General features: G+C 43.4%; 1 long non-coding RNA gene across 1 annotated transcript in view; it reads right to left on the bottom strand.

Annotated features, from left to right (window-relative positions):
- Positions 1–11,926: 11,926 nt before the first annotated feature.
- The window catches only part of LOC121269817, a 68,467-nt gene continuing 53,023 nt past the window's right edge, over positions 11,927–27,370 (bottom strand). Inside the window, exons 4-5 of the long non-coding RNA XR_005941421.1 lie at positions 16,267–16,331; positions 11,927–11,971 (exon numbers count right to left, since the gene is read on the bottom strand). This is a non-coding gene — a long non-coding RNA (uncharacterized LOC121269817). The remainder of the gene's footprint in view (positions 11,972–16,266; positions 16,332–27,370) is intronic.

Raw genomic sequence — 27,370 nt, 5'->3', positions numbered from 1 at the left:
CCTGTTGTAAAAGACTTTTAAGTGCTCTGCTTTTTTAATGTTGGAATGTCTTAGAACAGCAAAAAAACACAAATTTGAAACAATTAAATAAAATGGTGAATGAAGCTCTCCTGATGTGGGAATTCTGAAAACTCAGCAAACTACTGCGGCTTGAGGGAGTACAGAGAAACTCCCACTGCCCCCATTTATTCTCCAGTTTAGTTGTGGAGTCTCTTTGATCTAGCATTGGCATCTGTTTGGATTTCTTCACTGCTTTGATTGTTCAGGCTCAGTCCTCTTGTGTTTGCTTTTCAGGACTAGAGTCACATGTTCCTGCTTCTTCCGCAGGTAATTTGGAACAATGACAAGAAATAGGGCCCTGTTTCCACAGCATGAATCTAAATCTTCCAAGCCGCACACCCTCCCCTTTAAAGTTTGTTAAGAGGTCAGTGATGAATTTGGTTCTTTTTAAATGAACAATTTACCTTGCACCAGAGAATGCTTAGCCCTTAGAAAGGGGAAAAAGAGCAGCAAAGAAACCAGATATGTTAGATAGTTAGAAATATTGTTTACATATTACACATAATAATACTTGATAAAGTTAAACCAACTTCTGGTTTCAGGTTATTATACCTGATCATTGTGACTTTGTTTCTTTGAATGTGTTTTTATGTCACTGTTTGGTTTTATTGATTTGTATTTGCAATTGGTATATTACAAGCTAGAAGATCAGGGCAGAATATTACATTTGGCATGGGGGCGCACGCACGAAACTACCAAGTATAAAATGACGTGTGATGGCATTGGGCATGTGTCCAGATGTCATCGCCCAGTCTCGCGATATTTCGTTCAGTGGGTGCGCACCAGAGTTGGCTGCAAGGCCGCTGATAATTAAAAGGCATATTAAGGCCATTAGCAATCTAACTAAATTCAAATTTACGCTGCCCGCCCAACCTGATGGTTGGCCCAAGCGGCCTTTACATTTTATAGGAAGCCTCATCCACGAGCGGGATGAGGTTTCCTAAAGCAGATAAACAATAAATAAAAACTTAATTTTTGAATTAAAAAACATAAACCAGCTCATGTGATAGAATCATATGAGGGGACATGTTTTGTTAAATTTTTATTCTCTTCATTTTTTTTTTTTACTCAACGCTTCAATCTCCCTGAGGCAGCTCCGTGCCTCAGGGAGATTGAAGCGCTCTTTCTCGCGCATGCACGACCTGCGCGCCAGGCCCAGCTCTCCCTCTTCCCTCCGCCTGCGCAGGCAGGGCTTAGCGCTGCCGCTCGCGATCCATGCCTTAATTGGCCAGCCCACGTGAAATTGCGGTGCGGGGCCGATTGCAGGCGGCAGTCGGCTTCCCGATCACCCCAGCCCATTCCCGCCAAGAGCAAAATCCTGCCCATAGGAAGTCAATCTAGAGTGCCTTGGTATAATATGTTGTGGTGTAATAGGGAAGGAGATAGGATCAAATGCCAAAATGGAATTCTATCAGGGGTGGGCATTGATAATATTGTCCCTGATAATGCTTGGCTATTGAGATGTAAATTTGTTCAAGTCATTAGAGTATAGTCAAAGTATTCAACACAGTTGTGGATAGACCATTATATGAGGTGCTCTGGAACCATAAAGCATAAAGCAAATATGGACACAAATGATACCAGGAATTATGGATTATAGTTATAAAGAAAGGCTGAAACAAAGGGCTTTCTTCACTAGAAGATTAAAGGTTGATCTAATAGAAGTTTGAAAAAATGTTTTTAAATAATCGTTTGGGAGTACAGGACTTGAGTATTGCTGTAAAAAGACATGCTTTCAAAACTTTGCATCAGGGGTAGCATGCAAGAAATTCTCAACAGGGGGAACAACACTTTGTACTGCATGCAAAGGGAGTGCTGATTGGTTGGCAAGTGGACTCTGATTGGTGGAGGCATTGCCCTGGAGAATGCAGCATGGAACAGTTAACTGCCCAGCTTTGTTCAAATTCAAACCAGGCCGGTCGACTTTGATTGATCAAAGCATTGCCCTGGGGAATAGATAACGAGGAGACTGTCATAGAACAATGAATGGCAAAAAGGCATATATACAAAAGGGCAAAGTTGGAAGATTGTCTTATACAGAGTGTCATTGCACAGAGTATGGACATAAAAATAAGGATTGTGAAAATACAAACTTTCCATTGAGTTTGTCTCATACTGATAATGAGTGAAATTTACATAAAATCACACCCATTCCTCACACCACTGCCTGATATATTCTCACACACACACATCCACCCACCCACACATATCTAAACATACATATACACAAGCGTATACACACACACACACACACACACACACATATCTAAACATACATATACACAAGCGCATACAAACACACACACACACACACACATATCTAAACATACATATACACAAGCGCATACACACACACACACACACACACACATACACATGGCCATGCAATTTCCGGGCAGAAGGTGAAAATAGAAATTAAAAACTTAGGCCATTTTAGGAAAAAAACAGCAAAGTTCATCTCTGATTACTGAAAGTGATGAAGAAAGTCCAGAAGAGCACAGTGACTGGATGATATAACCCCAAAATTTCACATACGTCTGCATGAAGATATATTAAGCATTGTCAATAACTTGACCAGTTACCTTCTGAATTTTTATGAAGAATGCAAACTCACTGCACATGCTAGAAGCTTATTCCAGAAGTCATTGACCCTGGGAAAGAATCACCTTCTAGTACTGTTTTTGTAATTTATGTCCGCCATCTAGCTCAAATACTCCATCCACTTGGACAGGATCAAATCCTTTTAAAGACCTCAGCCATGACTCATTGAAATCGACACCTTTCCAGAAGAAAAAGCCTCAATTTTCTTAGACTGTCCTGATAAATGAGGGTCCTCAAACTTGGTATCAATCCAACATCTCACCTTTGAACACATTTCAGGACCTGTGTACACTCCAAAATATGAGGACTCCAAAGCTGGATTCAATGTTCTAAATGAGGCCTGACCAAGCCTTATTAATTTTGTTACAAATGCTGCATGCATTCAGTTAAAGGCTTTGTATCTGAATGTGCACAGCATTCATAACAAAATGGATGAATTATTAGCACAGATAGAAATAAATATATATGACCTGATAGCCATTATAAAGACATGGTTGTATGGTGACCAAGGTCAGGACCTAAATATTAAAGGTTATTTGACATTTCAAAAAGATAGGAAGCTAGGAAAAGATGGTGGGATAGCTCTGTTAATTCAGGATGACATTAGTACAATAGTGAGAGATGATCTTAGCTCGAAAGAGCAAGATGTAGAATCAGAGATAAGAAACAGTAAATGTAAGGGGTCACTGGTGGGAATAGTTTTTAGGCCCTTTAACAGTAGTGACAAGGTAGGACAGGTATACAGGAAGAAATAATTGGGGCATGTAAGAAAGGTACCACAATAATAATGGGTGACGTTAATCTACACGTCGATTGGGTGAATCAAATTGGCAAATGTAGCCTAGAACATGAGTTCACAGATATAGGACAGTTCCTCAGAGCTGTACATTCCAGAGCCAACCAGGGAGCAGGCTATTCTGAACCTTGTAATGAGTAATGAAACAGGTTTAACCAATAGCCTCATGGTAAAGGAGCCCCTAAGTGACAGCGGTAGTAAAAGTTTCTACAAGTATTTAAATAGGATAAGAGTAACTACAGCTAGTGTTTGTCCTTGAGAGTGAGTCTGGGGAATTGATAATGGAAAACAAAGAAATGGCAGAGACTTTGAGCTGATATTTTGTGTTTGCCTTCACTGTAGAAGACTTAGAAAATTTCCCAAATATACTTAAAAATCAAGAGGTGAACAGGAGGAAGGAACTTAAAACAATCACCATCACTAGGGAAAAGGTTCTGGGAAAGCTAATGGCTGAAAAGTTCCCAGGAGCAGATAGCCTGCATCGTAGGGGCTTAAAAGAAGTGGCTGCAGAGATATTAGACACTTTGGTTATAATCTTCCAAAATCCCTTAGATACTGGAAGCGAGACAGAACGCAGGAATTACAGGCCATTTAGCCTAACATCTGTCATAGGGAAATTGCTAGAATCCATTATCAAAGAGGTTATAGCAGGATACTTAGAACATCATAATTTGATAAGGCAGTGACAACATGGCTTTGTGAAAGGGAAATCATGTTTAACTAATTTGTTAGCGCTTTTTGAGGAAGTAACAAGCAAGGTGAAAAAGGGGAACCTGTAGATATTGTCTACTTGGATTTCCAGAAGGTATTTGATAAGGTGCCGCATCAAAATGATTAAGATTAAGGTAAGATTACATGGTGAAAGGGGTTACATATTAACATGGATAAAGGATTGATAGCTAAAGAGGGGATTTCATAAGGTGGATACCGGGAGGATGTTTCCCCTTGTGGGAGAGACTAGAACCTGGCGACACAGTAGGGATAAATTGCTCTTTATCGGGTTGGTCAGCTGCAACTAGTGGAGTGCAGCAGAGATCAGTTCTGGGGCCTCAAATATTTACAATCTACATCAATGATTTGGAAGAAGGGACTGAATACATGGCAGCTAAATTTGTCCATGATACCAAGATAGGTAGAAAAATGAGTTGTCAAGAGGAGATAGAAAGTCTACAAAGGAATATAGACAGGTGAAGTGAGTGAGCATAAAATTTGGCAGGGAGTATAACGTGAGAAAATGTGAACTTGTCCACTTTGGCAGGAAGAATAGAAAAGCAGCCTATTATTTAAATGGAGAGAGATTGTAGAACTTGGAGGTACAGATGGATCGGGTGTCCTGGTACATGAATCACACGAAGTTAGTATGCAGGTGCAGCAAGTGATTAGGGAGGCACATAGAATGTTGGTATTTATTGCAAGGGGGAGGGGTGGAATATGAAATTGGTAAGTTTTACTGCAGCTGTACAGGGTATTGGCGAGACCACATCTGGAATACTGTGCACAGTTTTGGTCTCTTTATTTGTAAAAAGATATAATTGTGTTAGAAGCAACTCAGAGAAAGTTTATTTGACTCTTTCCTGGGGTGAGGGGCTTATCCATTGGAGAAAGATTGAACAGGTTGAGTCTACATCAATTGGAGTTCAGAAGAATGAGAGGCAATCTTATTGAAACATATAAGATCCTGAGGGGATTTGATAAGGTGGATACTGGGAGGATGTTTCCCCTTGTGGGAGAGACTAGAACCTGGCGACAGTTTAAGAGTAAGATGGCTCCCTTTTAAAACAGGTGAGGAGAATTTTTTTCTCACAGAGGGTCATTAGTCTGTGGAATTCTCTTCCCTAAAAAGCAGTGGAGGTTGGGTCACTGATCTTATTCAAGGCTGAGTTAGACAAATTATTGATAGACAAGGGAGTCAAGGGTTATTGGGGGCAGACAGCAAAGTAGAGTTGAGACCACAACCAGATCAGCCATGACCTTTTTGAATGGCAGAGCAGGCTCAAAGGGCTGAATAGCCTACTCCAACTCCAAAGTCCTCTATTCCTATGGGCAGAATCATCCCAGATTTGCACTGTGTGGTAGCAGATGGGGAAAACAGCGTTTTACCCTTTGGCCGCAATGGCAGCTTCCCATGCCACATCATCCCAAACCCACTGTATTAATTATGCAATCCTGGGAAACACACTGTTTCAATGGTGGGCAGGCTTTCACCCGCCACGCCAACACCTCACCGCTTCAAAGTGCCGGGCGCCATATTTGAAGTGCAGCTGTGCGCACACCCCTCAGTGCTCTCAGCCCAGGACTGCTACACATAAGACAGGATTGACCCAAAAGACTAAAGCCTGCAGCCACCCGGTTTAGTGACAGGTCCCTTGAGCGTCTTTTGAATGCCGTGGAGGCTCTCCGTGATGTCCTCTACCCCTGCTCTGGCCTCAAAAGGAGCAGCGGCATTACCAATCCATCATGCAAGGCAGTGGCAGCGGTGGTCAGCACCATTGCCCTGCAAAACAGATCAGCCATCCAGTGCCACTACAGGATGAATGGTCTCATCTGTCCACCGGGGTAAGTCACTCTTCTGATCACTCTCAATTCACACACTCACAAATCCATCTCACATCCACAGTATCTCACATCTCAAGGGACAACACCACTAACTCACACACACACCCTCATCTCCATCAGGCTCATTTCCTCTGGAGCTCACGTCCTCATCCTGTCCATGGCTCCGCTCAGCACACAAACATTCCACGCAGTGCCCTGTGTCCTGCTCACACTCTCTCCATCTGTTTTTATGCAGGAGAAGCTGGCTCACATCAGCAGGGAGAGGTCCCAGACAAGGGGATGGATAGGCCCACATTGGGCACCTCACTCACTTTGAGGAATGTGCCATTGCGCTGACTGATGAGGACATGGACCCTGCCTGCAGTGACGGTGAGGTTGATGGCGAACATCCACGTGAGGATCCTGCACCACATCATCCCTCTCTCAACGCAACTATGAGTGCTCTCTCTCCTGCTTTTGACCCTGTGGCCATGCACTAATTATCTCTACATAGGAAGCTCTGCCAAGCAACCAACACCCACAGCCAGCCAGTCCCTCAGCTCCATTCAGGTCTTCATCTCCAACCAAGAGGACACCTCCTCCATTGAAGAGCTGGAAATAAGCAACCTGGAAGACCCATCACAGCGCTTACCCACACCCTTCACCAAAGCAGAGAGACAGGCCCCAGTGGGACCTAAATCTAGAGCAGACTCGGGTTCTGATTGTTACTGCACAGACACATGTCAGCAGCAGGGGGAGGCAGGTTCAGCCAAGATCCCCGGTACTTTGAGGACTGCTGGGGAAGAGGCATCTGTGAGATACAAGTCAGATGATGAACCTCTGGATTCGGCCTTCCAACTCATCCAGGAGAGTCAGCAGAAGGCAGGGGAACATCACCCACAGCTGTTGGAAGTCTTCAACAGAGTGGCTCATGAGTCGGACGATTACCTCTGCCTACTCTCTGATGAAGTGGTGACTACATGTGTAAGCATGTAGGTCTCCATGGGGACAATGGCAGATGCCAGACTTTGGTCCAGCAGAACACAGAGATGTGTGCAGGCCTGCACTCCATCATGGGAGCCATGGATGAGTTTCTGCAGTGGCAAAGTGAGAGGGAACGACACCCCTCCAGGTGCTCCTTCCCCTCAAGAAGTCAGGCCAGGCCTCCAGCACCCGAAGAGAGAAGGAACGGCAGCTGGACACCCGTGGGTCATCCCCCACTCAGTAACCTCAGAGGTTGTCCTCTCCCTCCAAGTCCTCTTTGCCTGTGAGCCCCTCAACCTCATCTTCTGTCACTGCAGAAGGAGCAGCCGGCCAACGAGTAATTTTGGAGGGAAAAGTATATGTGTGTGACAGGGCTTTTCAGAGCCTCGTGCAAGCACTCTCCCATGTACACAAATCATTCACGTATCACACTGACCTCAATGTCCTGAGCATTTTCAACGCTGCCTGCGTTTTCAGTTGTCCATCTGAGCTGACCTGCATCCCCGCCCACCCACTGACCACACTCCCATGCAGCACCTGATCTCGCCCACCATGACTCTCGTTTCAATGATTCAGTTCTTCGTTTGCTCCCCCATCCTTTCCCCTCCCCCAGTCACCCATTTCCTTTCTCCCAACACTGTTGACTCCCTTGGCATCACCTTCCACCTCTCCTCTGTGATCTGCCAGCCACAACTCTTTTCTTTCAGGGATGTCCAGGTGAACATGCACATTCCCTTCCTTCCTGGAAATCCCACCCCCATCCACGTTCACCTCCCCAATCTCTTCTTTCCCACCCCCGGGGTCCATACCTGCCTCCAAGTCCCCACCAACCATCGTCACCGTCCCTTCTACTGCTACTGTCAAACTCACACCCTCCCACCCTACCACCTCACTCTGCCCTCACTCATTCGCACCATTCCCTCATGCCACGCAGGCCTCAGTTCGCTGTCAGGGAGACAGTCATGGATTCATCAGAGCCCTCTCTTGCATGTTCACCTGGACACCTACCCTCTGGACCCCTTCCCCATCTGGATGCCTTCCCCTCTTGGAACCCCTTTCCTACCTGGAACCCCTTCCTCTCTTGGAGCACCTTCCACCCCCAGGACCACCCCTCCACCCCAGCTTAGACTTCCCCTCCCCCACCTGACTCCCTCCGCTCTTAATCCTTCCCCCCCGACTCCTTCCAACACCCTTACTTCTTATGCCACCCTTAATCCTTCCGCCCTCCTGACTCTTTTCTCGAACCTTACTCCAGTCTTACTCCTTCCCCTTCCCGACTCCTCCTCCACTCTCACTTCTTCCTCCACACCTTACTTCTTCCCCTCTCCGCACTCCTTCTTCTCCCTGGACTCCCTCCCCTCTCTGCATTCCTTCCTCCCCCGACTCCTTCCCCTATCCACACTCCTTCGCCCCTAACAACTCCTTCCTTTACTCCTTCCACCCCCCTTATACCTACCTCCACAACTGTCATCTTCTTCCCCATTACCTTCTCTTCCCCCAGTACTCCCTCCCCATCAACCATCCCGCCGATACCTTTGTTTCCCTCTTCCCAACCTCACCAACCCTGAAACTTCTGTTTCTCCCCCTCCCAAGCTCACCCCCAATACTTTCTTTCCCTCCCTCCCAAACCCACTCCCCTCGACACCTTTGTTACACCCTCCCAACCTCAACCCCCACCCCCCCGCCCCCAACACCTCTTCCTACCCCAGTCGCTCCTAGACCTTCCCCCACCCCCCCAGTACATCTTCCTCCTCTCCCAAACAGAGCTGGACCTTCCTCTCCCCTCACCCCTGACCATTATCTGCTGTTAGCACATCATCAACAGTGATTTTGCAACCTTTGTGAGCTGCATCGCTGCAGAGCCATGCCCAGTTGAATCCACCCAGCATACCGTGGACGTTCTTTCGGTGTGCTGTTGCTGTTGGGCTCCAGCATCTCCTGCTCCTCAGATGTCCGCAATATGGGCAAGGCCCTGGTGGTAAGTCCCGACTTCTGTACATCACACTCGTCGAGACATGTTCTGCACTGGTATGTTTTCCTGTTGATGTGGGCAGACGATCCTACATGGGGGGGGGTGGATGATTCCGGTGGGCTGGCCCTATTATGATATGCAGATGTATTACAATGAGGTTCCTGATGTCTATTGGCGGGGAACGAGGCCCACCGTTGACAGGCAGAATGGACGGTCGCAAACTAGTCGTGAAACTGATTTTTGGGGACTTGGAGGCAGGTATGGACCCCAGGGGTGGGAGGGGGTGGGAAGGAAGAGATCGGGGAGGTGAACGTGGATGGGGGTGGGATTTCCGGGAAGGAAGGGAATGTGCATGTTCACCTGGACATCCCTGAAGGAAAATAGTTGTGGCTGGCAGATCACAGAGGAGAGGTGGAGGGTGATTTCTGGCCTTCTCGCCTTATTGTCCGCTCACGCCACCCAACACGCCCATCATCAGCGGGCACGGAAAATTCCTCCTTATGTTATACAACGAAAGGCTAGCATTTCCGGTCTTCATAAAATCATGGGATAGATTTTTCGCCCCATTGGTCGGGGGGGGGGGTGGGTGGGGGGGGGTGGGGGGGGCGCGAGGTGGGGAGGGGGGTGGCGGGGGGTTTGTGCGGGGGCAGGCACAGACCAGATCGGTGCCCCTGATCTGGTCCACGCTGCCATTTTACGTGTGCACTCCCTGTACGGGCGGTGGGGGGAGAGGGTTCCCTGAGTTGGGAGTGCTCTCTCTCACGCAAGCGCGCAAAAGAGTACAGAAATCTCCCTGAGGCAAAGATTAGTTTAAAGTTTCTAAAGTTTAATAAAGGAGATAAAAATCTTTAGACCATGTCCCCTCAAGTGAAACTGTTACATGAGCTGGGACATGCGTATTAATTTTATTAAAAATTTTTCCCAGATTTCAAAAACATTCATGAAACCTCATCCTGCCCGTGGATGAGGTTCCATGAAAAATGCAAAGGCCGCCTGGGCTCTTCGCCTGCCAGACAACCTTAAGCTTGGGTGGGCAACTCCACTAATTATTTTAATTGTTAGTTAAATGGCCTTAATGAGGCCTTTGACAGTTCGGCAGGCGTGCAGTGGAGTCGGGTGTGCGCCTGCCGAACTGAAAGACTAAATGACGCGCAGTGACGTCGGTTCACACGTCTGACATCACCCCGCATCAGTTTACGCCTCGGCGAGCAGGCCCCACCCCCGCTCACTGAGCCAAAAATTCTCCCCATAGAATCATACAACACAGGAGGAAATTACTTGGCCCATGGGTCCTGTGCTGACCCTCTGAAAGAGTTCCTAATTAATCCCATTCTCCTGCTCCTTCTGCATTATAACAACCAGGTTTTGCTGATCTTCAGCAGCCTTTTGTATGCAGCCCTGCACTCCGTGTACATGCTTGGAGTGGCCTCTATTCAAATGCATCATGCTGCCTTTGACAACATTGAATGCAAATTACAAGACATGGGATACTTTTCCCAACATACCTGAATCCACCATCAATCTACTTTTCATCTGAGGTTCTTACACCTAGTTGTACTTTCATGCAATTTTCATCCTCACGAGCTTGTGGATAGTTCCCTTTGCACCGGCATCATTTTGGTCAAATAGATAATGAAAAGCAACAGCCCTAATATTGATTCTTGTGGGACCCTGCAGTTCATAACTACCTTCTGTTCATGTGAATACATCAGCCCTTATCCAATCTGAAGCCTGACTGATCGTCCAAAAAATGTTGTATTACAAATGTCTTTTGAGGCTGATGATAATACTACTTCAAAGAGAATTGGATAAGTATGTGATTGGGATGAATACAAACCAGTAACAGGAAATTTTCAAGCTTGTGATCAACAGATTTTTGTTAGGTACAGGTATGAAGGGATATGGCTCAAAAGCAGTTCAATGGAGTTGATGTACAGATCAGCCATGATCTGAATGGCGGTACAGTCTTGAAATGCTGCATGGCCCTTTTCTATTCCTATGTAGGAAAATGGCAAGGAAGTGGGATTGGAGTCTTCAAATGTTAGTACAGGTATAAGCACATTGGGCTGAATGGCTTCCTTCTGTGTTTCAAATGATATCGTTCTCTGTGCCCTTTGGATGTTGCACATTGTGGGCAGCAAAACCGGTTTCACTGTTTATTAAGGTGCGTGGTGGGATCTGAAAAAATTATCAAGGGTTACAGCAAACACATTACCGAGTAACAACATAAATTTTATGCTTTCCACAATCACTTACTTTTGTACTGGATTGCACTGGAGAGGATGCAGAGGAGATTCACCAGGATGTTGCCTGGGATGAAACATTTAAGTTATGAAGAGAGGTTGGATAGACTTGGGTTATTTTCGTTGGAACAGAGAAGACTGAGGGGCGACCTGATCGTGGTGTACAAGATTATGAGGGGCATGGACAGGGTGGATAGGGAGCAGCTGTTCCCCTTAGTTGAAGTGTCAGTCATAAGGGGACATAAGTTCTAGGTGAGGGGCTAGAGGTTTAGGGGGATGTGAGGAAAAAAATTTTACCCAGAGGGTGGTGATGGTCTGGAATGTGCTGCCTGGGAGGGTGGTGGAGGCAGGTTGCCTCACATCTTTTAAAAAGTAGCTGGATGAGCTCTTGGCATGTCATAATAATCAAGGCTATGGGCCAAGTCCTGGTAAATGGGATTAAGTAGGTAGGTCAGGTGTTTTTCACGTGTCAGTGCAGACTCGATGGGCCAAGAGGCCTCTTCTGCATTGTGTGATTCTGTGATTCTAAGCTATTAATCTGATTGGACAACTCACTTTCACAATCCGCAAACAAAACAAATAATTTTTAATGCTTAAAAATTAAGGTGTTGCAGTAATTATAACTTTAAAGAATGTAATGACTGTAGATTTAATGCTTATTGTGTTGTATAGTATCACGTCACAGTGTGAACGAATCAGCTCTAAGTGCGGAGAACCTTAGAGCGGGAGTTCTTCTTCTAGTTGTGGAGCTTGATGGAAGCATGTAACTGCTGCAGCAGCCTGTAAATAAAGTTTGATGTTTCTAATGAGAAACCTATGTGGAAAATCAAGGCGATGAGAATAAATCAGGTCCGGCATTGTCTCTTGCCCAGTGACTATGAGTATCTTGTTTAAACAGAAGAAAAGGAAGACGTAATCACAAGATATGCTACTTTTGGCAGCATTGACCACTTCAAACCATCCACAGAGGATTATTATCAATATGTAGAACACCTTGGGTTCTATTCCCAGACAAGCAAGGGGAAGGAAAAGAAGAGAGAAATTGCTCTAAGCATTTGCGGGAGTAAAGCTATAATTTAATTCAAAATTGGACGGCCTCGAATGCCCTGAATTTGAAGACCTTTGGTGAATTGGTAGAGTTCATTAAGGGACACTTTTAACTCAAACCATCAGTCACCATGCAGAGGCTCAGGTTTAATTCAAGGGTTAAAGCCCCAGGGGAGACCGTTGTCATATATGTGGAGAAATTGAAACGACTGACTTAACACTGTGATTTTGGGGAGACCCTAAGCAATATGCTCAAGGATCGTTTGGTCTGTGGTTTGCAAAATGAGCCATTCAACGATGATTATTAGCTGAAGTAAACATCAATTTTAAAAAAGCCTTGGAAATAGTGCTTATGATGGAACACACCAAACAGGGTGCGCAGACTATACCAGGTTCCCAAAATGGTGCCATTTTCCACTTGGGGCAGGGACAGATAGCTGGGTGTGGCACAGAAAGCTGGGACTCTGCCACAAAGCGGGAGACAGCCTCTCTACCTGAAAATTTACTATAAATATAGGAAACAGCTCAGCAGCAAATCTGAAAATGAGTTGTTACCGTTGTCGAAGCCATCATACTCCTGAAACTTGCCGTTTTAAAGAGGTGGAGTGCTATTTTTGCCATAAAAGGGTACATACTGAAGCATTGTAAAGCAAGATTAAGACCCACTCCCAGGCAGCAAATTAAGTTAATCAAAGTACATAATGTGGAAGAACCATGAACCACCAATTCTGATATTTACTCCCTGTTTAATGTAAAATTAGGGAAGACAGAGCCAATCACTGTCACTCTGCAGGTAAATGCAAAGCCTTTAATAATGGAAATGGACACTGGTGCTTCAACCACTGGAGTGGGAGACACACCTTCAAATATTTAAACAAGGGTACTCAACAATTGAATTTGCAGCAGACTTCAGCCAAAGTGAAAACTTATACTGGTGAAGCTATCCAAGTGAAGGGTTTTACCAATGTACCTGTTTATTAAAAGCAACAAGCAACACAACTCCCAGTGATGGTAGTAGGAGGCGAAGGACCAAGCCTTCTAGGTCACGACTGGTTGAAAGAAATTAAACTAAACTGAAACATTCCAGCTACAAGTAGGAGGACTGCCAGAGCTGCTAAAGAAACATGACAAGGTTTTGAGATGAACTGGGGAGAATCAAAGGCCTACAGGCTAAGACCTACTTTGACTCAGAAGCAACTCCTTGTTTCTTTAAAGCAAGGCCGGTGCCAAATACCCTGAGGGAGAAGGTTGACATTGAATTGAACTGTTTAGAGAGGCTGGTTGGGGGGGGTCATACAGCTGGTTCAATTCTCAGAGTGGGCAGCACCTATAGCCCCTGCCTTAAAACTGGGTCAAATGATCTGGGTCTGTGGGGAATATAAGCTAACAGTAAACAAAGCTGGCAAGTTGGACAATTATCCTATCCCCAAGATTGAGGATCTCTATGCTAAATTAGCAGGAGAAACAACTTGTAGTAAACTAGATATGAGTCACGCGTGTCAGCAGCTGCAACTGGATGATACCTCCAGAGAGTTTGTGACCATAAACACCCACAAAGGGTTATATCAATACACGTGTTTTCCCTTTGGTGTTTTTTCAACCTGTGCAATTTTCCTGAGGATGATGGAAAGTTTGCTACAAGCACTACCTCGAGAGATGGTCTACCTGAAAGACATCCTAATAACGGGGTTCACAGAAACCGAACACTTGGCTAATTTGGAGGAACTCTTGAAATGATTTTTAGAAGCAGGGGTGTGCTTAAAAAAATAAAAGTGTACCTTTCAGGCAAGCAAAGTCATTTATTTGGGTCATTGGGTGGATGTCCAAGGGTTACGCCCGGTAAAAAAGGTTAAAGCTATTAAGGAGGCACCTTTGACTAAAAATGTCTCTGAACTCAAGTCATTCTTAAGTACAGCTAATTTTTATGGTCAATTCCTACCTAATTTATCAATGGTCTTAGCCCCTCTGCACTCAGTACTGAAGAAAAACCAGCGTTGGGTTTAGAGGTCACATCAAGAAGAGGCCTTCACAAAACTTAAACAACTCTTGCACTCTTCAAACTTGTTAGTACACTACGACCTGACAAACGAACTGCAATACGTCCCCCGCATGGTGTGGGAGTGGTACCATCCCACCAGACAGAAAGGCCAATGGACTACACGTCCGGGACCCTTTCCACTGTCGAAAAAAGGTATTCACAAATCGAGAAAGAAGGATTATCGATTATTTCTGGAGTTAATATATTCCATTAATACGTACATGGCCGCATCTTTACGATAGTGTCTGACCACAAACTGTTCTTGGGTCTGTTCAGTGAAGAAAAAGGTATCCCTCCCATAGCTTCTGCACAAATTCAAAGATAGGCTCTAATTTTATCTGCATATGAATACACTTTTGTGTGCTGACCAGTGATACATATAACCAATGCTGATGCCCTAAGTCGCCTTCATTTGCAGGAGAGCAATGAACATGCCCAATTCCCCAAGAGGTCATATTAGTGGTGAATTTTCTGGATTCCTCACCAGTCTAGGCCAGGCAGATAAGAAACTGGGTGACTCGTGATCCACCCCTGTCTAAAGTGAGAGACCAAGTGTTGAAAGGGTGGTCCCAGGAACCAGTCCCTGACGAATTGAAGCCATCCTTCACTCAAAGTGAACTGAGTAGTCCAAATGGTATCCTGCTATGAGGTGTGCGAATAGTTGTTCCTTCACAAGGAAGGGAACCACTATTAGCAGAGTTGCACAGCACACATCCAGGAATCTCAGGAATGAAGATGATCATGCAAAATTACATTTGGTGGCTGGGCATGGACAGTGATATCAAGAAAGTGGTTGAACACTGTATACAAATGTTACCTGTTGCGGCCCCACTATACCCATGGGAATAGCCCAGTAGGCCCTGGGTGAGACTTCACATAGATTACATCAGTCCTATTAATAACTGACCCACATTCCAAATGGCTAGACATGTATGAGGTTAGGTTGCCAACATCAGTTGCGAATATAGAAGAGTTATGCCAAAGCTTTTCTATACATGTATTGCCAGAAGTAATCATCTCAGACAATGGTACTGTGTTTACTAGCATTAAATTCTTAAATTTCAAAGATTTGTGAACTTAAATGGTATCAAACATCTAAAGACGGCACCATATCATTCATCGTCTAACGGATTAGCTGAGAGAGCAGTACAGGCTTTTAAAGATGGGATGAAAAAATTATCAGGAGGATCATTGGAAACTAAACTTTCATGTTTCCTGCTTCTTTATAGAACAACTCCCCACACTACTACAGGTTCAACACCTTCAGAGTTACTTATCAAGCAACGCCTTTGAACGAGATTAAGCCTGGTACTTCCCAATTTGGAGGGGAAGGTAGAGAAAAGTCAAAGGGATCAAAAAGTAACTCATGATTTGCATAGTCATGAGCAAGAATTTACTGTTGGTGAAGCAGTATACATACAAAACTTCAGTGGTGGATCGAGTTGGTTACCCGGTGTATGAGGTTTGTAACCAGACCCTTGTTGTACCACATGGAAATGGAGGGCTGGATCACCCACAAACATGTGGACCTTTTGAGAAGAAGGGAGATACCCCAACAAAATACTGTTCCACATGTAACCATTGTAGAACCTGTGGTCCCTGTTGAAAATGTTTAACCAAGTATAGACATACCAGATGTCTCTGTTGAAGTAGATAACACTGAACTGCCTGTGCCTAAAGAGGCACCTGATGTTGCTACAGTTCCAGATAATGTGGACCCTGTAGGAGATATGAAAGTTGTGGAGCTACGATGTTTCTCCCAGATCAGGAAACCATCTGAGAGACTGAAGTTATAATTCCATGACCCATGTATATATTTGTAATGTCATGAAGGTAGATGTTCTTGTAAATATAAACTGTACAAAAAATTTAAAGAGGGAGCAATGTAGTATTGTAGCTTTAAGGAATGCAGTGACTGTAGCTTTAAGACTTATTGTGTTGTATAGTATCATGTGATAGTGTGAATGAATCAGCTCTAAGCGTGGGGTACCTTAGAGTGGGATGTTCCTCTTCTAGTTGTGGAGCTTGATGGAAGCATGTAACTGCTGCTGCAGCCTGTAAATAAAGTTTGATGTTTCTAATGAGAAACCTGTCTGGAAAATCAAGACTATAACAGGTGTCTAACACAAATCAATATTGTGCACCACCAACAACATAACTTCTGGCTTTAAATTTGCCTATACTTGCACTTCAGACCACATGTGAAGCATAAATTTAATTACAACTTAAAAGTTCAGGGAGAGTTTGAGTTTGAATAAAATGTATTCAATAGGACACTGGACCTGGGCAAAACATACTGCAGAAAAGAAAACATGATTAATGATCATGCCTCAACATCTTTATAAGATGGTTTCTTTTTTAAAAAAAGACATAACATGTTGACATCTATGTTAGTTGAATAAAAGTTAGGAATAAAGCAAAATGTTAAGTTTACCTATGCTTTATTGTGTACTTTTTGCATCCATACCATATGATAGCATTCCTGCAATAAATAGTGCATACCATGATATAATATCATAGTTACCTACGAGAGTCAATGGACAGGTGATGTCCTCTCCTCCTCACTCACTGGGTAAATTGGAGTGGATCTTTCTTTCTGATGACAAAATGTTCTCGTATTAAATCAGCCCCTTGTTTCATAGTCGGCACAGACATGATGGGCCTAATGGTCTCTTCTGACATAAATTTTCTAAGTTTCTATAATCATTTTCACAAGGACCATTTCTCCATTGGCATTCATTTAGGTGTCAACTTGGTTCAGTGGTAGCACTCTTCATATCAGAAGGTTATGGGCTCAAACCTCACTATAGATTTAAACACATGATCTAAACTGACATTTAAGGCAGAATTTGATGCCTCCCCTAAGCCAAGTTTGGTAGCAGGGTGGCATTTAATCGGACAGGTGTGTAGTGGGTACACACTTGAGGGCCTCACCCCACTGCCGGGTTTACTTGAAGAGAGGGTCCCTTGTTCAAAGGCACTTAGTGCCTGATGGAGGGATTCAGCATCGAGAAGGTGGCGGACGGGGTGTCCACTGACAGCCACGCCACTGCCCTTGCTGCTGAGCCCCTCTCCACCCCACAACCCTCTTCTCACCATCATTCACCTGTGGTGTGGGTCCTTCAGCGATCCTGGGCCTCAGTGGGTACACAGCAGCAGTAGTTACCACTCCCAATGGGCTGCTGAGCCCATGCACAGCTGCTGGCCTCTGATTGGCCGGCAGCTTTCAGGGGAGGATGAGATTTCTGGTCCCAGGGTCCTTGATCCCAGGAAAGGTCCAATGCTACCCAGTTAAGTATTGGCACTTAATTTGGTGAGCCTCCCTGAAAGGAAGTGACATGGGGCTCTCGCCAGTTCTCCAGCCAGTGAGCAAGACTCCCATCACCTCCATTAAACACCGCCCTTAAAGTGCCGCACTCCCATCTGTTGAATGGGATTTAAATCAAATCCCTTAAAAGGAACATGATGCCCACAGCCCTTCTAGAGAACAAAGAGTTCTACTGGTAGCTTGACCTGCATCCATCGCTTAAGCTACAACTTAACACAATCCCTGGGATCTTGCTTTCCACAAATTTAGCTATTTCATCCGCTGTGAAAATCCATGGGAAATCCTCAGAAAATAAAAGGCACTATATAAGTGTAGATGTAAACATTTCTTTTCTTTCTTCAGGATGCTTTCTGCAGTCTATTTCAATCCTATTCTGACATAAACATTTGGCACATTTGGTAAAGCAGTATGACATTTTAATGCCATAACTGCCTATTTAACTTCTCTAAGTAGTTTGCCAAAAGGATCATGCTGTCTGAAACACAGTCTTAGACTTTTAGAGTTTTTGACTATTACTGCCGAGTACCTCACACTTCATTCATTACAAAAGATTAAATGGCTCATTTACTGCTCTCCAGCTTAGTTTGCATGATCACACTTGATGTTCCAGCGGTTGGCTTACCTTGCCGTGAATGGCAAATTAAGGCATTCAAAGCTAGCACTTCACATTTATGCTCCTATACTTTTAATTATTGCACCCAGGAAGGCCCCAACTCAATTTTCACAATCAGTTTTTTTTTATAATATACTTCCGAATCTGGTGAGCTGGCTCTGCTCAGAAACAAAGAAAGAGTAAACCATCAACTGGCAAAAAATATAATAGACCTTCTTAAACAATTGATTTTTAATTGATCACCCAACTGTGGCACAACAACGATCTGTCTGATATAATGAAGCATTAACAATAATCAATTAAATGCTGATGCTGGTAGTATTAGACGGCAATAGAAATGAAGAATCTACTCTAAACTATGCAAATACTAAATGGACGCATCTTCTAATATACCAAATGCCCTCTGTCAGTTATCAGCATGGTCCAATTGTATTATTTATGCTGATATTATGCTTTTGTAACAACAATGTAACATTATAAAACTACATACCTTCCAGAAGACCAACTCTATCAAATAATCCTCAATAAATCAAATTACATTTTCAAACATATTAATCATATAAAGATGGCACTCATAATTGCATAATGCTATATTCAAATTATGCAATTAAAATACAAAGGTCATTCAAATTATTAGTCTAACAAAAGAAATCTTCAGATACATATAAACAACATAAATCACAAATTTCCACTAATGAAGGTAATTAATAACCTATTATTCTTTTGCCCTGTTAACATTATAATGTAGAAATTTTAACTGATGATTTGAACGGGGTGAACAGGGGCCATATAAGAACGGTAGCCACCAAGAAAGAGCGACTCCATCAAACATCAGATGAGAGGCACCTTCTTTATGGTCATACATATTATCTAAACAAATTTTTATACACCAGTCCTAAGTCTGTTAAGGCACTTCCAGGTTGCCCAGTTGCAACTAGCTCCTGGGGGAAGGCTTTCATTTGGTAGAATTTCCATTGCTGGGGGTTGTTCGAGACTGGCGAGCCGGTCTTTCCACAAGGGCTTCGGTTGGGGTTGATTGTAATGGAACAGCATGGTTCATGAAGCTCTTCCTTGACTTTAGGCGGCTGGGTGTAGATGTATGACCATATAGAAGGTGCCTCTCATCTGATGTTTGATGGAGTCACTCTTTCATGGTGGCTAGCGTTCTTATATCAGCGGGAGCGATACCCACCAGGGTATATAGGCTGTTGGTGTTTGTTGGTTTTAAACAACCTGTGATAAGTTGGCAGCTTGCATTCAGAACGACATCCATCTTCTTAGCATGAGCAGATCTTTCCCATGCAGGGCAGGCGTATTTGGCAGTGGAATAGCAAAGAGCAAGTGCACTGGTTCGCAATGTTTTCCAGCTTGACCCCCATTTTGTGTTAGTGAGCTTTTTCAGGATGTTGTTTCGTGCGCTCAGTTGACAAAATGTTGGGATTACTGTCAATGTTTCCCATCACAGGATTTCATGCAAAAGGATGACACTAGAGTCACAATTCCCACTCTCAATGTTATGCCACCAACTGTATCTCCAGGCCCAGGCACAGGACCACAGCATCGTCAGTCAGGATCACAGTGTGGCACATTTGCGTGCACTGGAAGCTACATATATTAATACCCAAGGCCCTGTTCTTTGCAGACAGGAAGAACATGTAAACACATTGTGCCTGTTTCAACTAAACAAAATAAGTGATAGCAATTTGCTGGTTCTTTCCTCAGGACAATGCCTTGACCAATCAGAGTCAAGCTGTCTGGTTTAAATTTCAAACAATGCTTGACAGTTAACTGTCAATCACCACTAACTGGTGCATTTTCCGTGGAAGCACCTCTGCCAATCAGAGTCCACTTGCCAATGAATCAGCACTCTCTTCTCATACAGTATAAAGTTGTTGCTTCTCCTGACATTGATATTCTTGTGACTGTCCTGTTGAGTGGCAAGATGAAAAGCTTCAACAAAATGTCTTTTTTCAGTAATATTCACATTTTTATTTTCTTGGTGGTAGGTGCTACAACTAATAGCCTACTCGTACATTATAAGCCCATTGCTGATACATCAATATTAATATTATGCTCATGAATGCCTCTTTGATAAGCTTGAAGCTCAGCTCAAACTGCCACTTCTGCACAACTTTATATGAGAACAGTTCAGGCAGTTTATTGAGAATTGAACTAAAAATTAAAAGATGCCTTTCTTGAATCACAGCCTTACATTATGATGGGAAAAGATTCCTTGCAGTGAAATGCAACACTTGCAGGGATTTTCCCACTCTATAACCCCTTGAAGAATCGAACCTTGTTACTAATTAAATAACCAGCAGTCATTAAGTTCAACAATATTATCACAAGTGTGACACAAGCGTGATTTTAGTTGGGAAGGCTAATTTGACAAAGGATCAAATGAAAACTAGGATGGGTTGCAGCATGTACTTTTTGTTTAATTTGGAATTTTGAAATGCCCAGTCTTAATCTCATAACAACTCATACATGGACCTGGTCCTGATATTCTTTTTTGAAGGTAAAGCCAAACATTGGCACTTCTTTTTCAACCTTTGCCAATATAATAGGCCCATTTGACATGAAAAATAAATATTTTACTTTGTTACATCCACTTTAGGTGAAAAGGTCCCTGCACTTTTTTTTCCAAGACAAGTTTATCTTTTATTGGTTGCACAATTAACTTTGATTTCCTCACACTGAACTGAAACACTTAGCAGCTAACCAACAGGATATAGTGCGGCTTCTCCCTCGAGGCTTATGGTATTTTTCTAAAGTGTTTCCAAATGCTGTTCTGGAGGTAACCCTTGGCTGAAAAATGCTTGGTGTTCAAACAGGTGGAAACACTTAATCACAGCATTTCTCCGCTGTGAGGCTGGGAGAAGGGATTGTTCTGTAGCAGGCAAATCATTGCTGTAGTCTAGTGAAGATAAAAAAAAATGAGACTTTTCTCTAATGGCTGTTCATGAAAAGCCAACAAAGAGATGATGTCCAGCTCCTTTTATAATATTGCAATTAGGAAGTGTAATAGAAAGCATTAGGAACTGGATTAGGGGGCTATAAATAGGGAATGAATTACAAGATGATAAATGGGGTTGGATTGCAAAACTGTAAATGGAAAGTTTATTGCAAAACCAGAAGCAGGGAGTGGGTTACAACCCTGTAAACAGGATGCAGATTAGAAAACAGTAACACAATCTTGTCATTAAACTGCAAAAGCAAATCTCAAATAGTTTACAAACACTGTCTGAGTGCATTCTGCCTTTTACATATGAACATACGAATTAGGAGCAGGAGTAGGCCACTCGGCCCCTCAAGCCTGCTCCGCCATTCAATAAGACCATGGCTAATCTGATTGTAACCTCAACCCCACATTCCCACCTTCCCTCAATAAACTTTCACCCCCTTGTTAATCAAGAATCTGGCTCTGCCTTAAAAATATTCAAAGACCCTGTTTCCACCACCTTTTGAGGGAAAGAGTTCCAAAGTATTGCAATCCTCTGAGAGAAAAAAATTCTCCTAATCTATATCTTAAATGGGTGACCTCTTATTTTTAAACAATGACCCCTAGTCCTAGATTCACCCGGAAAAGGATTTCCCTAAAATCTTAATTTGTACGAGCGCTGTATTTCTCACACAAGAGTGGGGCAGATTTTATTGTAGCAGAAGTCAGTGTCAGCTGACTGAGGGATGCACACTTTGAATCATACTGTGTTATGTTTCTATGGCAACTTTCATATCCATGTATTCTGTGATGGATTCCAATACTCCATAAAATGTTTGCACTGAAGCAGAGTGGATATTGCACTGCTTAATTCCAGAAGGTGTAATTTGTTTATATTTGTTTATTAAATTCTGTGTATTCATAGATTATGCATGTGGGGCACTTTTATTTGGCTGTTGGCTGGTTTCTTTCTCTGAAACTATTCCTGAAAAGAAAGGTGCTCATTGACGTGTTTGAGAGTTTTGCCCTTGTTTCCCTCCACCTGCTAAGGCCCGGCAGGATATGCTTGGCAATTTTAATATCTGACATGGAAAAATAAAAAGGCATTTTTAATATCAAGGTGCTAGAAAAACTGCTGCACTGTTGCATTTGTGAAAAGGTTACAGGAGTGACGTTCACAGTGAGCACCTGAAAGGCAAAGAGGAACCATTTTGTGGTGCTTTGAAGTACATGTCTTTCCCTGCGACAAGCACCTCTGCGCACTTGAAACTTAACTTGCCACTAGCAATGCATATAACATGTCAAAATCGTGAGTAGCTTGAGAGAGTAAATAGGTCGAATCTGTTTCCAGTGGTAGAATGGTTGGTAACCAGAGGGCACAGACTGAGGTGATGGGCCAAAGAATCGGAGGCAACACGAGGAAACATTTCTTTACTCAGCGTGTTGTTGTGATCTGGAATGCACTATCAGAAAGGATGGTGAAAGCAGATTCAATGGTAACTTTCAAAAGAGAATTGGATAAATATTTAATGTGAAAATATTTATAATGCTATGGGGAAAAGCAGCAAAATTATTTTGGATAGTTCCACCAAAGAAACAGCACAGGCACATAGGGCTTCTGCACTATATCATACTACAATTTTATATTAAATGAGAACCCAACCTCTTAGGGCAGTGCAAACGCCACTCAAAAACTAAAGTCATAAAATGAATACATTCTGAGGAAAAATTCCCCCTTGAAATGTATTCATTTTAGTTTTTGAGTGGAGTTTGCATTGCGCTAAGATATAGCATTCTCATTTACCTGAGATACCTCTGATATAGCCAAGTGGGTCTAGAGCTGCAAGCAATTTAGCTTGCCTTTAGCACAAGATGCTACCTTGTAAAGGAGTTCAAGTCCACACTAGAAATGGCCTTCTCAAGAGTCATTAAGACTTTGATTGACAATTAAATTGCCTGCTAGTGCTCATTAAAGAGGCTGTATGCCATTTTGCTGGCTAGCGACCAGCTGAAAATGAAGAACCAAGTTGGTGTCAAAGATTTCTAGCACTGTTTAAAGCCATGTTTCACTTCCATTCGTTACTTGCTGCTGGAGATGGACTGACTACACTGTGTATGAACACAACTTTTGAAACACATTTGAGAGACTTTCTGGGACATTTTGTCATGTCCTCACCAGCACTCTATCAACATATTTCCTGGATATCCACTGAGGATTAAGGAGAGTGAGTGCTGTACTACAAAACAATACTGGAGACCTTATAGGAATCCCGAGGAGAATGGGCATGCTTAGGAATGGAAATCTTACTATACTGTTTGGTCTGGAGAATGTTGGGAGGAGGACATGAGGCCAGGCAGAGCAGTACCAGCTGTTGCAGAAGAAATGGGACAGGAGGGTAAGGTGGGCTTCTTAACTCCTGCAGACAGAGGACATCCCTTCTCCTCTGGACCTCCTCCACCAGGATCTCTAGAGCATGTCTGAGAACCTGTGTGCTCTGCCCCCAAGTCCCTGAGCCATCCAGAAACATCATGTTGTGTGTCAGCCAGTGTACTCCACATCTTCAGTGGATGTGAGTATATGAAGGTTACATAGAGGTAATATCATCAAGGAAAGCTACAGGAAAATTGCTCCTAATCAGTCCTTGGGTAAGAAACCTGCAGATGTCTTCAAACACATTTAGTTCATGGAAATCACCAATTAGTCCCAAACTGCGAGCTAAAATTCAGGTTTTTAAACAGGCATGTTTTATTAACAACCCTCAGCATCTTCCCCAACATAACCCGCTCACAATTTGACAGCATCAATGAATTTGAATTTTTTCTTATATAACCTGAGTACAGATATTCTGGCTCTCAGATATCTGCAGGGTATATTGAGCTCTTTGTGTAAATTTCCTCAACTAAATGTTTGGTGACATTATTCGCAATCATGAGATCAGCTGTGACATGTACTCTGGTGATACCTAACACTATCTCTCTATCATCTGCCTTGATTCAGCCATTGCATCTATGCATGTCTGGCTTGGGTGAACTGCAATTTTCTCCAGATAATGACCAAAGACTTTGTCTTCGGCCCCCACCATAAATTCTACCAATGCCACAAACTGCACACTCTCACCATTGACTCCAACCGCACCCCTCCACCCCCTACACACCGCCTCCCCCACCTCACCCCAACCCCCAACTCCTGAATCAGACCACCTGAGGAACCAAGAGCACTTCATATTTTAAGTGAAAGAGTTCATCCATAACTTACTCTCATGCCATCAGTTTTGTCAAGGTGTCATCAATTCAGCTTAGATCAGTCCAATGTTTGAAATGTACAGGTAAATTTGAGGTTTGGCATTCATGTCACAAATGTAGGAGGGTTTGATTTCCTCCACAAGCTTGTTATGAACTTCCTTAACAATAATAGTTATTCAGTGAACTTTATTCCCCCCTTAATCCTCTTCACTTTCCAGGAAAAACCCCAGGAGACTGTATCAAGAAAATCTTGAAAAGAGCCTCGACAAGAGTATTGAATTTTGGGACAACTCCAAAAAAAATGATGTATGAATCCCATTTCTCCACATTCCCTAAAATATAAAGGGAAGAGGTGGGTCCAGATGCTACTCAGAGGCTCAAAAGAAACTGTGACGAGTTTTAAGCTGTGCACTGTTTTCTGGAGCATATTAATATTCAATCTCTTCGTCCTTACTAAATTGAGATCAGCAATTTTGATTTGGTGACCCATTCTAAGGTATCACTGATATACACACACAGCAATTTGAAACAGTTTTTAAGGTTAGATATTTAAAAGGATTTTCAAATATTTGTTTTGATGTTCAACATCACTTAAGGGTTTTTGATGTTGTTGGTGCTATATAAACAGCACATGACTGGCAGAGGTCTGTGATGAAAGGAAATGTTTTTTTATATTAGTATTTGTCAGACAATAGGGTGATACAATAGCACTTTGACAAATTTTGACTGTATTCTGCACATTACATTCATTATATATTTTACTTTAAATAAAGATTTTATTTTAGTTTTAGGAAACCAGCATTAGTATCGTATCTCGTAGCATTAAATCACCTTGTGTGTCTAGATGTTTGTTTGATAATGTCCCTGTGACATGACTTGAAACATGGTATTACACGAAATACTCTTTGGCCCAAAGCTTGTGGTCCCTGGATCATTAGAGACTGCATGTATGATTGAGATGCACGTCAAGAACCTATGGAAATCCTGACATATTAATCTACATGGGAATTGCCAGAGAAGTTTCAACTTCCAGTGGGCAAGTCCCCTGCTCCCCAGGACCCCTTGCAAATTTCTGAGTTAGAGTCAGAGACTTTGGACAATTCTGATGTACTTACCTGGATAGTTACCCAGGAAATGTCAGACAGATTATAATCTAGTCCAACTCCTGGGTAACTACACAACTGATTCCACAGTCACTGATCCACCTGCCACATCCACTCCCACCACCTCACCCAGCTACCACCTCACCTACCTGCCACCTCACCCTCCCACCACCTCACCCACCAGCCACCTTCCCCTCCTACCACCTCACCCAGCTACCACCTCATCCAACTGCCACCTCGCCCTCCTACCACCTGACCCACCTGCCAATTCACCCTCCTACCACCTCACCCTCCTGCCATGTCATCCATCTGCCACCTTAACCTCCTACTTCATCCACCTACCACCTCACCCATCCTCCACACTACCCTCCTTACACCCTACCCACCTACCACCTCACTGACCTGCCACCCTACCATCTCATCCACCTGCTACTTCAACCATTTACCACCTATCAACCTACACACTTACCGCCTCAATCACCTGGCACCTCATCAACCCATGCCATTTCCACTTACCTACCTCATCCACCCTACCCACCTACCCATCTTACCACCCTACCATTCACTCGTGTATCTACTCACCCATTCACTAACATTCAAGCTGGACCTTTAAACTTACCTGAGGCAGCTAGTGCCATAAAAAGGGGGCATGACTCCGCAAATCTACTCTGTTGCGGCAAAGCTCTCTGAGCGACGCCGCGCTCGTCATTTATGGGAAAGCTGGGCTCAGAATGTCCCAGAAGAAATGTGGAACAGCGCTGAGTCAGGGGAGTGTTTGAGTGAAGCAGCAATCTGATGACGATTTCCGCTCTGCGGAAGATCCGGTCCTATATGGATGCAATTTGGTGTTGTTGTTGCCTGTCATCATTGTCAACCAACAAGTGATACAGCAGGGGGCCAAAAACTGCCTTCTACTGACAAAGGTGCCTGGGAGCACATTAGTACTGTTACATAGCTGCAGGAAAGCAAGTTTAATTTCAATAGAAGCAAAGAAGATCCCAATGATAAGTTGGGAAATTAAAGCAGGCAGGTTGGAAAGCCGCCAAATCATAAAATAAAACCTGTCATTCCGAGTAAGCCTGGCAACTTGCCCCAAAATTTCCTTGGGACAGGCAACCTTTGATATACAAGAGGAAGAGAACTGGCACAGTCCTGGTCCCCATGGATCGAAGATACAGTTTGTTATAGGGAGCCTCCTGAGGTGGCGTACAATGATGTGCCTATGTGACTATCCATCATAGAAACAACGGTTGTTTCTATGTGTGAACTTTATTTTTTACAGTTGTGTGTGTTACAAGAGATACAGCCAAATTGCCTTTATTACAATAACACAGGCAGTTTCTGTTGCCTATTTAGTTGTGCTATATGGCCGAACACTCGACTGATTTGCTAATTGTCACTAATACTCTGACAGTTTTCTCTTCATTGGTCAGAAAGCATCCTCCTGGGACCTTCTGGCTACAGTTTTACATGCAATATGGCCACTAAGCCTCTTAAACATGGATGTAAGCATCATTTGCATCTGTTGTTGGTGTTCAGCATACACTGGTATCTGCTTCAGATATGATTGTCACATTTTTCATGCGTTGCTCAGAATAAGTTCACAAATCCATAGCAAATGCAACAGATGCAAGGAAAAAAATGCCATCCTTTGGCACCTTAGGAGAATGCAATGAAACCCAAACCTGTGTACAGTCAGCTTATCTTTCAAATGTCCGTACACGCACATTAATACATCTGAATAAAATTCCTCCAGTCAATTATTGTTCAATTTGAAATGGGTTAACACTTTCATTAAACAGCTGTTAGAGCAATTTTATACAAACGCCATCATCATGTAGCGTATCACAACTTCACTTCATATAC

Source organism: Carcharodon carcharias, chromosome 26 (genome assembly GCF_017639515.1).
Source record: "Carcharodon carcharias isolate sCarCar2 chromosome 26, sCarCar2.pri, whole genome shotgun sequence".
Taxonomy (NCBI): domain Eukaryota; kingdom Metazoa; phylum Chordata; class Chondrichthyes; order Lamniformes; family Lamnidae; genus Carcharodon; species Carcharodon carcharias.
The sequence above is the reverse complement of the archived record's forward strand: the minus strand, read 5'-3'. Positions and strand labels throughout refer to the sequence as shown.